Source organism: Heptranchias perlo, chromosome 33 (genome assembly GCF_035084215.1).
Source record: "Heptranchias perlo isolate sHepPer1 chromosome 33, sHepPer1.hap1, whole genome shotgun sequence".
Classification (NCBI taxonomy): Eukaryota; Metazoa; Chordata; class Chondrichthyes; order Hexanchiformes; family Hexanchidae; genus Heptranchias; species Heptranchias perlo.
Window position 1 is genome coordinate 10,789,910 of NC_090357.1, and position 13,819 is coordinate 10,803,728.

Here is a 13,819-nt window from a genome sequence, read left to right on the forward strand (position 1 = left end):
TTTATGAAGTCAACTAAACTTTTTACGGTTGTATTTCTGAACAGTGTCAAAGATGTAATCTGGATCACAGCTTCAAACTGTTCAAAAAACATAATTACAACTCTAATTTGGGCACATTCAAAGCCCAGCACACCTTTGAATGTTCCCCCAGTGAAACCTTGGTCCCAGAGTTGTCCATCTGAAATGATAAAGCTCTTTCAAACAGCTGGATGCTATTTTTGTACTATTTGCGTAAGTGTGATAGAATAACTGAGGGATGTACGGCATTTCTTTCTCAGGTGTATGGGAATGTAAATTAGATGTTTACAGTTTGCAATCACACTTTCTTTCATAGCAGCTGTTTCCTCATCTCACAACCACAGTGACGACTCAACATCTGAAAAGTACAGGAACTGTGAGTTCAGCATGCAAGTCATGCCAAATATTAACCTTTAGGAGAGATGCTGACGTACAAGACCCATGCTTTTGGCTTGTTGCTCACTCCTCTGCTGTTCCTAACGTGCTATTTCAAACAGCAAGAGAATATCTGCTAATGACGTTAGAAGGAGGCGCTGGAGATTCTTGCTATAGATAAATATGGAACCTCTTGTCGCCTGCGTCCATTCACTTGGCAAATAACCTTTAGAGTATGGAACCTTGAGCATGTGGACCAATCCAGAAATAGTACAGCGCAGTGCCCAGTTATCATTTTGATAGTTCTGTAGAACATCATTCTTGTAAATTCATTCAGATGCTGGTAAAAGGATGTGCTATAAATATATTCAATTTGACTTCACCCTCAATGATAATATTGGGCTGGATCTTGCTGGAAAAATAATGGCGTGTTCACGATGCACGCCGTTATTAATGCGCAAATTGGCCAGCGAGTTCAAGGGATTAAGAGGTACGCTCTGAGTTGCAAATCTCCAGAACTTGCTGGTCGATTTATGCCGCTCCGCACTTGCTTCTCACAAATGGCATCTCGCCCTTAGCCTTCCTGCTATTTTTAAGAATTTGCTGGATTTGCATATTAATTGACCATTAAACTCGCTGCAGAAAGTCAGGGATAGTGATTAATAGCATAAGAACCCATTTAACAACATGATAATTGTTAATGCAACACCAATCAACCTCTCCGGTTCATAAAGGGAACAATTTAAACTGTTCAATCTCATTCTCGCATGCAGCAAACTGTTTGAGATTTTAAAAATGTCAAATTTTAAATTTTAAACTTTGTTTTCCTTTGTCTCTTTATTTCTCTCTTTGAATTCAATCTTTCTTTCCCTCTCTTTCAGTTCCAGATTTGACTCTAATTCACCCTCCTTCTCCGTCAGTCCTCAGTTTCTTTCTCAGTCCTTAATTTTCATTGGTTAAGGAGATACACTGTTGCTCCCGCCATTCACTAAGATCCAGACGCTCTGATGTCCTCACCATGCCATTATAAGCTCGCGTTTCCAGCAAAAAAATTTTGAGCTGAAGGGTGCCGGTAAAAGTTTAACTAATGGCCTTGCTCCAGCAAGATCTGGTCCACTATCATGGAAAAGGTTTCATTGAGTTAACAGAAGTCAAAACAGCCCTGTGGTTTCACCAGACCTTTATTCCTTGCCTACTGTAATTAGACATTTTTCAAATACCCTGATTTATTTCTTAATTGAATCAGACATATTTGCTGGCAGAGTTATTCAGTTGGAGAGATAATCAGGCTGTGAACTAAACAAATATATCTAAAAAAAAGCAGAAATTAGGATACAATCGAGAGCATTATGGAACATATTGGAAAGAAAAGCAAAACAAGAGAAAAGGCAATCAAAAAAGGAAAGAAAACAAACAGAAAGGAAGAACAACAAATTTAGGTTTTGATTCTCAGCACGTGAAGCGCAGAAATATTACCCACAGGTCATCTCAGACCCACCCAGTCACAGCAGGAGAAGCAAAATATTAATATTTAAGATCATAACCCAAACTAATTGCACCATTTGGGGTATTGCATCATTTAGAAGATCCAGAGCATGATTCCTACTGTTCACTGATTACTTTCCATGTATCATCAAACTTACTTTGCACCAAATATCCACCAAAACTAAAACTCCCACCATTGCTTCTACACTTTACTCAGACTTAAATGATGCAAGTGTACTATTTATGTCAAAGAGTCACTCAGATCTTTAGGAACTGTAATTTCCCAAAAATTATTGAATATCCCTCAAAATTCCGCCAAAGACAGAGCACTATGATCAGATCACACCCTAGATACAGTGCTCAGTTTTGGTCATCCAGGCATAAAGGAGACACTCAAGCCCTAGAGTGGTGCAGAGAAGAGCTGGGAGGCTAATTCCCAGCGTTAAACGATTGAGTTATGAAGACGGGAGAAATTTGGATTTTTTTCTATTTGTGAAACGTGACCGAGATTGGATTACACACAAGGTATATAAAGATAATAGGACAAGGGGGGGTACAGGTTCCAACTGATGAAAGGAAAACTTAGGACTAATGTCAGGAAATTCTTCTTCACACAAAGTTTGATCAACACTTGAAATGGACTTCTGCTTGGAGTAGTGGAAGCAAAAAGCTTGGACTCACTGAAGTGGAATTTGGATGCTGTGAGCAGAGGTGTTTACAGTGTTTGAGATGGATGAACTAAGATGGGTCAAATGGCCTTTCTCATCCTTATTTATTTTGCAATCATGTTCACAGAATTTGACCCATGCTCTACATCAATTGGCAATGAGTAGGAAATTCAGACTGGTAAATAGTTGTAAAATTTTTTTTTATAAATCTACTAAATTAAATCCGCTCATATCTGGTCAATATTTTTTTTTAAGTTGAGGAGGGGGAAAGGTCGAAGACATTTCCTTGCACGTAACAAAAAACAATACCATTGGAACCTCAACCCCAAATACAGGATGCTGTCAAATAGAAACTGCACAGTTTCGTAGATGTACTTAAAGTTTAAGTACAGATTTATTCTTAAAAGAGCAAATGGCAAACAAGAATGAAAACTGGAGCACAAGTTCTCTGACTGATTGTATAGAAAAAAAGAACAATTTTCATTTATAAACCACTTTCTCAGATAATATGTCTCAGAGTTCTTAAAGGTGGACAACAAGCAAGGAAAATACAAGAATTTGGGAAGTGGTGATACTGAAGGTGTCGTCAATGCCAAGGGTCTTCAAGGAGGCTTTTGAAGATGGGAAGTGGTAACAGGTGAAAATGGTTTTTGGGGAGAGAATTCCGGAGAGCAGAACTGTGATGACTGAATAATTGTAGATCAAGAACAAACTCACACAAAAATTTTTTTTACATAGAACTTTAGAAAAAAAACCACAAAAAAATCTTACACTGGCATGTATAAAAAGTTTCAAGGTTAACAAACATCCACTCTGTTCATGCGGAGTCTATCCTTCATAAAAGTGTAATTGTCAAGGCTAACAAGACGGTGAAAAATACCAGTTTCACAATGTAATGTGTCGCCCTGACAACCATCTGAAGAGTGCATCATTTTCCCTGAAAAATGCCACTTCCCGAGTAGAGAACACAACAATCAAGAGAAGCTCTTGGGTTCCTGTATATCTGCTCGCTGAAGGCTGTTCAGGACGAGACATCTGTTACAGAAATATCCTCATTTTTAACAAAATAGCTGACAGAAAAGAAAAATAAGATAAAGTGTCACCAGGTTTAAAAATTTGAGCTTCACATCATTCTATATATTCGCCGAAAATAAAAGTACTGTCAAAGCTAACTAGGGAATATGTTTTCTTCCATTCGCTAATTGTAGCAAATAAATAGGTACAAGTAGAAAGGGGGGAACATGGCTTTAAACTCAGGTCAAATTTTTTGCTAACATTAATGAGGTGGTGAAAATATAGCCCGAAGAAACCAACCTGTTTAATTTAAATTAATAATGGCTGCTGTTGAAGATTATAACTCACATCAGAGAATCAAAAGTTTTAGGGTATTGTTATACTACAGGTACCTGATTCTATATAAATACAAGGTCTTTTTTTCTTTACAGCGATGCACAGCTCGCTGACTGTCAGTTATACTGCCAACACTGCTCTCCAGTTAGGGAAAACAAAGCTCTATGCCAACATGCTTACACACGATGGGATAATTGGCTCGAAAAAGAGTTAGAAATGAAGATTAAAAGCTCCGAGGCAGTCCAAAACCACTAAATGGTGCAAGGCCAAAGCAGTCATGCCACTGGATAAAATGTTTGTTAACTTTGTGTGCAAGTTACCTGAAACATTTTGCTTCAATAGGAGGCCAAAACCACTTTGCATTCATGCAAAAATCTGAAATATAACCAGCCTATTATAATGCCTAAAGCTGAAGGTTGATGACAGCGTTAGACACACACGACTATCTCTGTACCCCGATGGGAACAGTTTACTGTACATCTTATGTAGTTACTATTATCATGTACTTAAATATATTTTCAAAAATGCATCAGTAAATAACAATTGATATGAGACACTGATTGACAGCAAGGTAGATCTCCTGACTTCTTAACAATAATCGGTGGCAGTGACATGCTCTAGAATTAAATGTAAGGAGTCGCACAACACCAGGTTATAGTCCAACAGCTTTATTTGAAATCACAAGCTTTCGGAGCTTTGCTCCTTCGTCAGGTGAGTGAAGGGTTACATAAAGGCACAGCATATATAGTTGTGCGACTCCTTACATTTGTCCACCCCAGTCCATCACCGGCATCTCCACATCATAGAATTAAATGAGAAGATAAGCTGATGGATCTGTACTTTCTTTTCTATGTGGTATTTATCTTAACATGTTAGTCTTTTGTTTTGTGGAATCTTGCATTTGACAAGCTTCTTCACAAAACCCGGGTGGCATCCATTGACTTTATGGGAAGCTGGAATAGACAAGCCTCATCAAGCCAAACGAGTCCCTTTGGATTTTACCTGCTCCCAACCCAAATGGCAATGAACCATTATTTTAACTTAGTTCTCACTGAGTCCCTACTAAATGCCAATTACTAGAAACATTGAGCAAGAGCTTAAATGACCACTTATCTCAAGAAATATCACAAATAATAAGAAAAGAGTTGGAGACGGGGCAGGACTCTCAGCAGTCTATTTTACAGCAAATGAAGTCTATTTACTCAGCAAACAGAGTATATTTAAAAAGAGTCTCTATGAACTACAGCAAACAACACTCATGACTGAAACTACAGCAAAGTTTCCTGATAAAAGCAGGGTCATTTCTCCAGCAATATGCAGTCAGTGGACAAAAGCTACATAATACACATTATGTGCATAAAATCAATCACAGTCACTTACAGCAGTGAGGTCTCCAGGCATGATTGACAGGGGAATTACCCAATCACCTCTATTCTGGTCGGGACTTGTGGTGTCACTATGTGTTGCCTAAGAAAAATTACCAGGATTGGTACAGTTAAAATTTCAACCATCATGTATATGCTAAAATAACAAAAGAACATAAGAATTTTTAGGAACAGGAAAAGACCATTAGGCCAAAAGGCTCATGCCTTTTTGTTATAATCAGTCCAACCAACCTGACATTCTCATCATGAGCCCTCAATCTTTCTTTCAACAGAAATGATACAAAGGGCATGATTTTATCGGGGGGGGTTCAATTCCTGATGGGAAACCCGGAAGTACGGGTTTCCCGGACATTCTTACGAGTTTGAGGTAAGGATGTGTTTTATTTCTGTTTTGACGGTTTCCCACCCGACCTGATTGACAGGCTGGCCTCAGTCAGACGGAAGAGGCAGGAAGAGGACAAGAAAAGGTAAATGTTAGATAGGGAGGAGGGATATTCAGTCATTGGGGGAGGGAGGTCGGGGGGCTCGGTCATTGGGATGGTCAGGGGGGTTCAGTCGTTGGGGGTCATCGCGGGGGTCGGAGATCATGGGGGGAGGGTCGCAGATCGTGGGGGGAAATTTTTCCCATTTAAAATCGTGCCCTTATTGTCTCTCAAACGGATTTATATGGTCCACTTCAATAACTTTATTCCACAACCCTCTTACCCTTCAAATGCACATTTCCTACCCAACATTTAACAAGATTTTAAAACAACGCCTTGTCTGCCGATCCATGTGGGATGCAAATTTTCTTTAGGACTTTTTTGAAGAGCAAGGAACTTTCAGGATATCCTGGCCAACAATGTCCCTCAACCAATACCACCAGAACAAATGATCTGAACTCATCTCATTTGCTGCTTGTGGAACCTTACTGTGCACAAATTGGCTGCCATGTTTGTCTACATAGCAACAGTGGCTACACTTTAACATAATTCATTGGTTGTGAAGTGCTTTAGGATGTCCCGAGGATGTGAAAGGCACTATATAAATGTAAGTTCTTTCTTTTCCTTCTTACTTCCTAATTTTTAGCTTGTGTGCCCTGGTATTTGAATGATTTGGCCTAATTAACATGTAAAATGTTAGCATGTGGTGGCTTCTGAAGGTAATACATGAGTACATACATACAGATGGGGGCTTGAGCAGAATTGGAATATGAACATTTTTGTCAAGCTGCTAAAAATGAATGCCCCAATAGAACAATAATTAAAATAAATTCCACTGGGGGAAGATAATTTTCACACTCAGCATCAGGTGCCATTTACATGAATTGTTGTTTCATTGTACAGTTGAGTGAAGCATATAAAATACCCTTCATTTATTAATAATGAAAAAAGTATGGGGTGAATACATTATCCAATAAGTATTGCTCACTTTTGCCAACATGTCATCCTGAATTAGTCTCTGAACACTACACCTTTAGTATAAAGCATTAGTCATATAGAGGTGAAAAATAGGAGCATAATTCACTGGATAATGTACCAGTATTGACATTAAATATTGATTTTTATGAACATTATCATCTTGCAACCAGAATCCTGCTCTGGATTTTGACCACCTTCTATGCTCCAATATTCTGTACATCAGAATTTGCTGTCACTAACTGATATGGGTTAAACCATGCATAGCTCCCTTATTCATTTATTTTTTCTTAACTTCTGAAATCTTAATTAAAATCATTTATAAGTTTATTTTTATGGCTCCCCAATGCACATTTAGTGGCCTAGTTCTATGGTTTAAAACAAAGGGCAGTGTTTCAAAATTACAGCCTTGTGACTTGCTGAAAACTACAGGCTCAACCTTGAAGGAGGAGGATCCTCATAAGATCAGCAGAGTGGCAACCGATTACCATCTTCAACAAGTCAATGGATCAGAGTGCTCTGCCACCATTTGAGTCCTGAGGGCAACAACATCTGAAAAGTGGAAAGGACCAAAAATGGAAAGCAGCTGCCACTATGATCAGATAGTAATAACATGCTGTACACATCTGTACCAGAGTCGGGGCTTACTGAACAGCTCTACCTGTGGTCTTGCTCTTCAAGTCAACCTGCCTCTCCTCAATTTCCTGACACAATAAAAATGGCCGCCCATTGTTACTTGATTTAATTTTACTGACGAGTTCCTCATTGATCTTTTATTAAGTGAAGGAGACTCGCACAGGCCTTAAAGAATTCAAGGAATTAAGATTTGATATTTGGATTAAAAAGTTAAAAAGCTATCCACTAGCTTATCATGCAAAAATGCTTCAATTAACACAGGAAAATAAGTGTTGGCCATTGCAATTTAAAGGAAAATAAGTTTAAAAATGTAATTTGAAACCTTAATTGACACTTAGAAATTTGATTTGCACATTTTTAATTTAGTATTATTCTTTTATATTATTTAATCTGTTAAAATTCCATTTTATGCTAATCTTTAACTCAAAGGTTGATTTTAATTTAATATAAAAATTATGTGAATAGAGATGTAAAGATGAACTAGCACTTCAGATCTGCCAACAGGCTGCTTCAAAAGTACTTTGCTCTAATGTCCTTTGATATTAACTGTCCAATTTTTTGCTAATCTCATTCCATATTTTTAGTTTTTTGAACAAAAGCTAAATGTGATGCCTTCCATTGATTAATGTGTTGCACAGAGAGACATTTGTACCAGAGATTTCCCCATAATGTGGATCCCTCATTGTGTCTGGACTTAAAGACTGGGGGAGAGGGACAGAAAACTGAATGGGAAATTAACAGGTTGGCTTGTTGCCAGTTACAGTGATACGAGCAGAACCTTGGGAGCACACAGTCTGTCATCTGGGTTCACGGGGAAAATCATTTACAAAAAAAGCACGTTACCTCCCTTGTTCTTTACATGATCAAGCAGATGTCAGAAGCTGTATTTCCAAATAAAAACACTTTACTTTGCAAAAACCTTTTCTGGCCTGGCACACATCCCAACTCCCTCGGTGACCGGTGTGATTTTCTTCAAGATGCAGGTAAATGCTCAGCCTGTACAATTCTCTATGAACTTGATTCATTAGTGGTTCTAGGACAATTATCCTGCTCTCCTTCTACTGGGTCTTAACCATCATTTTGCTGTACCTGTGCATTCCGAGGTGATTTCATCATTTCTGTCAGGACAGGGAGATATGCAATTAGAATCATAGAATGGTTACGGCACAGAAGGAGGCCATTCGGTCCGTTGAGTCTGTGCCGGTTCTATGCAAGTGCAATCCAGCTAGTCCCACTCTCCCGCCCTATCCCCATAGCCCTGCAGATTTTTTCCTTTTAAGCACTTGGCCAGTTCCCTTTTGAAAGCCATGATTGAATCTGCCTCCACCACCCCCTCTGGCAGTGCATTCCAGATCCTAACCACTCGCTGTGTAAAAAAGTTTTTCCTCATGTCACCTTTGGTTCTTTTGCCAATCACCTTAAATCTATGTCCTCCGGTTCTTGACCCTTCCATCAATGGGAACAGTTTCTCTCTATCTATTCTGTCTAGACCCTTCATGATTTTAAATACCTCTGTCAAATCTCCTCTCAATCTTCTCTGTTCCAAGGAGAACAGCCCCAGCTTCTCCAGTCTATCCACGTAACAAAAGTCCCTCATCCCTGGAATCATTCTAATAAATCTTTTCTGCAACCTCTCAAAGGCCTTCACATCTTTCCTAAAGTGTGGTGCCCAGAACTGGACACAATACTCCTTTCTCCTGTCTTCATCAGATGGTGGTGATTTCTCAACACCTGTCTACCTTGTGTGGGAACTTCAAAGGTTCTGAAGTCTACGAGTCTTCAGATTTCTTGTTTCTTCCATTCTTTCTTGTCACACATTTTCAACACTCTTACCATTCCCTTAAAGGTGAAAGTATAATAATGACTCTGTGTTTATTCTCTCAGAGCTTTTGTTGCATATTTTCAATCACTTCCCATTTAAGTAATTGTCTGTTGTGGTATCCTTAGTTCTTCTGTTCATCAGTTTGCGCTTTGGACTCCCTTTCATTTCTATAGTCCAAAATTGCAAAGTAGGGTTCTGCTCGAGCTATCTGCACCTTTCTTATTAGAGATTTTGTTGCATGGATTGCTCATTTCACTTTTCTATTACTGTCAGGTAATAGACTTTAAATTCAATTTTCTTGTGAGCTTCATGAATTGTTGAGAGGTGAGGCATTGTCTGAAAAGCAGCTATCTGGTACTGCACATCTTAAAAATTGATCTTGTAATTTTCCCATTAAAGTCTTTGCTATGGTGTCCTCCATGTTATATATTTCCCAGTAATTGAAATAATATTCAACACTGATTAGATGGACAACATCAAAAACTAATAAATCCATTCCAGACTTTGAACAATGAGCTCTGGTACTTCATGAGGTTTTAATATCTCCCGCTGTCCAGTTTCTATTGTTTGACGAGCAATCACATTCTCAATTTAATCTTACAGTTCTGTATTCATTTTTGGCCAACAAACATGTTTGCTCTTCACAAACAATCTTCTAATGCAGTGCAGGATGAATGGATACACTACATAAGTTCCCTTCTCAACGTTTTTTGGGATGATTACTCATTCGACTCAAAATACAATATCATTCTGGACACTGAGTTCATTTCTAAAATGGAAGAATGGAATGACTGGAGCTGGTTAGCTCATCTTTGATCTGTGTCAAACGTCAAGGTAAATGTCTGCAGAATCTGAAGGCTTTTATCTCCTGCAGTTATGGCTTCTGCAATAGGTAAGTCTTCAATCATACTGTCTGTATCCAACATCTCCTGTGGTTTACCCTTGGAACTATATGGCAAACATGATTTAATTAAGAGATCACCAAGCTGCATGTGTTTTTGTGGCTGATAGCTAATCTATATGTCAAATATCTGAAGTATAATTAACATTCTTCACCACCATTTTGAAGTGTTATGAGGTGGTTTCCTCAGTATAACTTTCACGGGCTGATGATTGGTCCAAATAGTTATTGATGTGGCATCGGCACCTTGATGAAATCTCACGGGTCTAAATAATATAGCTATCTTTTTCAATCTAAGCATACCTTGTCCCAGGATGTCACTGCCATATGCGACTGGATGTTCCAGCTGTGTCGATGATGCTTCAGGCCCTGGAGTTTGAGGCATTTTCTTGCGCGGTGAGTTCTTCCTGCAAGTTCTAGTACTTCAATACCTAGTGAGCTGTTGCCAGCTGTTTGATTTGGTCAATCGCTTGGTTATGAATGTGTGGCGAACACCATTCTGCATCTTTCAGTGTCTGTTTTTTTTCCAGTGGTTCATGTACATCACTGAGTTTCCACTAAATATTTGGTAAGATAAGCAACAATTCCAATACATCCTTGAATTTCTGTGATGTTTAAGAGCTTGTGGATTTCCAAAATTGCTGACGTTTTCTGAATATGTTTTCAGACCTTTGCCTGTAATAACGTCTTATAATACGAACTTCTCGGAGCTTTATTTTATCGTTATCTCTGTTGAGTTATAGGTTTTGTGCTCAACATCTTTCTATGAGGGTTTTGAGCTTCCTACAGTCACTGGTGCCTTCTTCAACTTTCACCGTACACCAATATGTCATCTGTGATGATGCTTTAATGCTTTAAAGATATCTGTATACACTTTGTTGAGTTGACCCAGGGCAAGTGACTTCATGGGTCTTGGTTCTGTCTGTATTGCGATCTCAGTTGTAGCAACAAAACTATTTTCGTACTCAAGTTTAACAAGTTCTTTTTGTTGCACTCAGAGCCGGATTAAGAATTATTGGGGCCCTTGGGGTTTAACGTCTCATCCGAAAGATGGCACTGCACTTAAGTGTCAGCTTTTTTTAATTCGTTCATGGGATGTGGACGTCGCTGGTAAGACCAGCATTTATTGCTCATCCCTAATTGCCCTACAGAAAGTGGTGATGAGCCGCCTTCTTGAACTGCTGCAGTCCGTGTGGAGAAGATTCTCCAACAGTGCTGTTAAGTAGGGAGTTCCAGGATTTTGAACCAGCGACGATGAAGGAACGGTGATGTATTTCCAAGTGGGGATGGTGTGTGACTTGGAGGGGAAGGTGCAGGTGGTGTTGTTCCCATGTGCCTGCTACCCTTGTCCTTCTAGGTGGTAGAGGTTACGGGTTTGGGAGGTGCTGTCGAAGAAGCCTTGGCGAGTTGCTGCAGTGCATCCTGTAGATGGTACACACTGCAGCCACAGTGCGCTGGTGGTGAAAGAACTGAATGTTTAGGGTGGTGGATGGGGTACCAATCAAGCAGGCTGCTTTGTCCTGGATGGTGTCGAGCTTTTTGAGAGTTGTTGGAGCTGCACTCATCCAGGCAAGTGGAGAGTATTCCATCACACTGACGTGTGCCTTGTAGATGGTGGAAAGGCTTTGGGGAGTGAGGAGGTGAGTCACTCGCTGCAGACTACCCAGCCCCTGACCTGCTCTTGAAGCCACAGTATTTTTGTGGCTGGTCCAGTTAAGTTTCTGGTCAATAGTGACCACCAGGATGTTGATGGTGGGGGATTCGACGATGGTGGGGGATTCGACGATGGTAGAGGATTCGGCGATGGTAATGTTGTTGAATGTCAAGGGGAGGTGATTAGACTCTCTCTTGTTGGAGATGGTCATTACCTGGCACTTGTCTGGTGCGAATGTTACTTGCCACTTATGAGCCCAAGCCTGGATGTTGTCCAGGTCTTGCTGTATGCGGGCACGGACTGCTTCGTTATCTGAGGGGTTGCGAATGGAACTGAACACTGTGCAATCGTCAGCGAACGTCCCCATTTATGACCTTATGATGGCGGGAAGGCCATTGATGAAGCAGCTGAAGATGGTTGGGCCGAGGACACTGCCCCGAGGAACTCCTGCAGCAATGTCCTGGGGCTGAGATGATTGGCCTCCAACAATCACTTGATTATGTGCTCAAGTCGCTGGAGTGGAACTTGAACCTATAACCTTCTGACTCTGAGGTGAGAGTGCTCCCAACTGATCCACAGTTAACACATTGCAAGTTTCATTTTCTTGTCTCTTGTTAGAAGTCATTGCAAGTTCCATATAGAACTGCCATTGTTCTTTGCAGTGCTTCCAGCCCTAGGGGCAGTCCTTTGTCTTGAATTATAACTGTTCTTATGCTTTAACTGCTCTATAGCTGCAGGCTTCTGGTACTTTCACTGTGCATATCACAAACTGTTTCTTAAAAAAAATTACGCTTAATTATGACAAACCTTTGCAGAGATCAGTGGTTAAGAAATTAGTCGTCAGCAACTTTTTCAGTGCTTTTTGCTGTCAAAAGCACAGACTTCAGTCTTCAAACTTCAAAGTAATTTATTTTTCTGCTGCATTTAATTCAGCTGGGCCACAGTGACCTGCAGCAATCACCACAATTCTGATGCCCTGCTTTGCTTTTCTCATTCACGGCATCAAGTGAGAGGCTGTATCTTCAAACATCTCATTATGTTTTCTGGCTTCGCACTATCTGAGCTCTCACAATGACTAGTGCTACATAAATCAAGGTACAGGTAATTTCCTGGCTGTCCAACTGCAGTTCTGGGGATCTATCTGAGATAGCTGTTAGATAATTCAGCATTGCAGTTTGCCTTGCTACAAGGTGGGGGTGGAGAGATGGGGAGGAGGGGGGAATAGAGTTGGGGGAAGAGAGGGTGCGGGTGGGAGAAAGAGAGAGACGGCAGGAGTGGAGGGTGAGAAACGATGGGGCAAGGCAGAGAGATGGTGAGGGACAGAGGGAGAAAGACAGGAAGGATAACTCACCTGTATATTTTGAAGCGAAGCATCTTGCAGTAGTTATGCACAACAAAACTAATCTAAGTACCAGTGGTTTCCGTGAACTCAGAGTTTACCTAGCTTCTCATTTAATATGATGAAGTGTTGTAATTAACCCACGTTCCCCTCCTGTTATCCCCTTATCCCTATTTCCTCACCTGAAGGTGGCCTGCTAAAGTTCCACAGAGTGCGACTGAATTCGGGGTTCTGTTGATTGTATACTTGTGTGTTCTGGCCCTGTTACAATCATGGCTGACAACAGCAAAAGCCCCTGCTTAGCTGTCCTCACAGATTGCCAAAACAATGTGATCTCAAACTACAATTCTGCATTGCACTAGAAGAGTAAGCAATCAGCTGCCCTCCTGAACTGCAACATTTGACACAGAACTTCTGAACATCATTCATGACTTCAAGACAGCAACAAGAAGGGAAACTGCCAAATGTGGCTGATATGCTGTTGGGAAGTGAGTGACAATACTTGACATCTGCTGCCAGCTTTGCTCTAAAACCACGATTAATCTCCTGGGCCTTTCAAAATTTAAGATATACTCTAATCAACACAGCGCCACAGTGATTTAGGAATGGAAAATATTGTCAGCATGTATTACTGACTCCTCACGTCACAACCTACAGAGAAATAAACCTTTGTGGTTTCACAATCTGTGCACGTGTACCTCCGTGAGATGTCTGGTCTGATAGGCATTAGATTACACTGCACATGGTGGAAGGTTTCACAGTATCTAATGGAGACAGACATGGCGTTTC